This window comes from Perca flavescens, chromosome 7 (assembly GCF_004354835.1).
Source record: "Perca flavescens isolate YP-PL-M2 chromosome 7, PFLA_1.0, whole genome shotgun sequence".
Lineage (NCBI taxonomy): Eukaryota > Metazoa > Chordata > Actinopteri > Perciformes > Percidae > Perca > Perca flavescens.
In genome coordinates this window covers 35,897,989-35,900,488 of record NC_041337.1, presented here as the reverse complement: position 1 = coordinate 35,900,488, position 2,500 = coordinate 35,897,989, and the positions used below count along the sequence as shown (strand labels likewise).

Genomic DNA, 2,500 nt, shown 5'->3' with positions numbered 1-2,500 from the left:
CTGCTAGCCATGCTCAGTGATACATGAAACTGTCTGCTTAGATCACCCATTACACGGTTTGTTTTAATTTCATAAGTGTCATGAGAACTTGATCTCGAACAGGCATTGTAAATGAAGTACTGGCATGTCCTTCCAGTGTTGATACAAGAATGTCAAATGTTTCCAGATCTAAACCAGTGTAGAGCAAAGCATCCGCGTTACTTTGAAGCAGAAAGTAGGCAATGTCATCACACTGAGTCATCTTATCCTGCACATCTTTTCTGCTGGCTGCCTTGCAGTAATCATGATCTTGTCGGGCAGGGTCCTCCCACTGTGTGTGCACTGAGTGTAACTGTTGGTGAACGGGAATTGCAGAACTTGAGTTGCTGATCTGGTCTGAAGCAGTTGAGGACAAGCCCGCTGAGCAGTCTGACCAAAACTAAAATATTGCCAAAGTTACACAGTAGATAAGTAAACACTAGAAGTACAACATGTCATAATTGACCAGTAAATGTATGTGTTGTATTAATGATCTAAAATTGAAAAGGTAACTAGCAACTAAAGCTCTTAAATAATTGTAGTGATGTACAAGTAGGCTATACTATTTTGCCTTTTGAAATGTAGCTAGTGGAGTAGAAGAAAGTATAGGGATGAGTCGGGACCTAATGAAACACGGACCTAATGAAGCAGCAATTTTCTCTGAGCTCATAGCTACAACACAGATATGCCAAACTAACGTTACATCAGCATGTACAGTATGAAGTACTTACAAAACCCAAACGCCTGTAACGCGCTTTCTATTTAACGCCTGTAACGCTTTTCTTTAAACGCCTGTAACGTTTAACGCCTTTTTAACGCCTGTAACGTTTTTAACGTCTGTAACGTTTTCTTTTTTTAACGCCTGTAACGTTTTTTTAACGCCTGTAACGCTTTCATTTAACGCCTGTAACGTTTTAACGCCTTTAACGCTTTTTAACGTTTTAATTTAACGCCTGTAACGCTTTCTATTTAACGCCTGTAACGCTTTTAACTTTTAAACGCCTGTAACGTTTTTAACGCCTGTTTTAAACGCCTGTAACGTCTTTATAACGCCTGTAACGTCTTTTATAACGCCTGTAACGCTTTATAACGCCTAACGTTTTCTTTTAACGCCTGTAACGCTTTATAACGCCTGTAACGTTTTCTTTTTAACGCCTGTAACGCTTTCTTTTTAACGCCTGTAACGCTTTTTTAACGCCTGTAACGTTTTCTTTATAACGCCTGTAACGTTTTCTTTTATAACGCCTAACGTTTTTCTTTATAACGTCTGTAACGTTTTCTTTTTAACGCCTGTAACGCTTTTCTTTAAACGCCTCGTAACGTTTTTTAACGCCTGTAACGCTTTTTAACGCCTGTAACGCTTTTTCGCTTTTTTAACGCCTGTAACGTTTTCTTTATAACGCCTTTAACGCTGTTTCTATTTAACGCCTGTAACGTTTTTAACGCCTGTAACGCTTTCTTTTTAACGCCTGTAACGTTTTCTTTTAACGCCTGTAACGTTTTCTTTTTAACGCCTGTAACGTCTGTAACGTTTTTCTTTTTAACGTCTGCTTTATAATGCGTTTTCTTTTTAACGTCTGTAACGTTTTCTTTTAACGTCTGTAACGCTTTATAACGTCTTTTTAACGCCTGTAACGTTTTCTTTTTTGTCTGTAACGTTTTTCTTTTATAACGCTCATAACGTTTTCTTTATAACGCCTCTAACGGTTTCTTTTTAACGTCTGTAACGTTTTATATAACGCGTCTGTAACGTTTTCTTTATAACGTCTGTAACGTTTCTTTTTAACGTCTGTAACATTTTTCTTTTTAACGTCTGTAACGCTTTAACGTCTGTAACGTTTTTTTTTTAACGTCTGTAACGTTTTTCTTTATAACGTCTGTAACGTTTTCTTTTAACACGTCTGTAACGTTTTCTTTTTAACGTCTTTATAACGTTTTTCTTTTTAACGTCTGTAACGTTTTCTTTATCTGCGTTTTCTTTAAACGTCTAACGTTTTCTTTATAACTTTATAGTTTTCTTTTAACGTCTGTAACGTTTTCTTTATAACGTCTGTAACGTTTCTTTATAACGTCTGTAATTTCTGTTGCGTCTGTAACGTTTTCTTTATAACGTCTGTAACGTTTTCTTTTAATATCTGTAACACGTTTTCTTTTAACGTCTTAGCCAACGTTTTTCTTTTAGCGTCTGCTGATTTTTTCTTTATAACGTCTGTAACATTTTCTTTTTAACGTCTGTAACGTTTTTCTTTTTAACGTCTGTAGCGTTTTCTTTTTGCGTCGCCAACGTTTTCTTTATAACATACCTGTAACGTTTTCCTTTAACGTCTGCGTTTTCTTTATAACGTCTGTAACGTTTTCTTTTTAAATGTAGCATTTTTCTTTATAACGTCTGTAACGTTTTCTTTATAACGTCTGTAACGTTTTTCTTTACTCGCGTCTGTAACGTTTTCTTTATAACGTCTGTAACGTTTTCTTGCACGTC

General features: G+C 36.0%; 1 protein-coding gene across 1 annotated transcript in view; it reads left to right on the top strand.

Moving 5' to 3' along the window:
• LOC114558587 (FYVE, RhoGEF and PH domain-containing protein 3-like) overlaps window positions 1-2,500 on the top strand; it is a 13,496-nt gene that overhangs the window by 5,772 nt on the left and 5,224 nt on the right. The gene's annotated exons all lie outside the window — the stretch shown is intronic.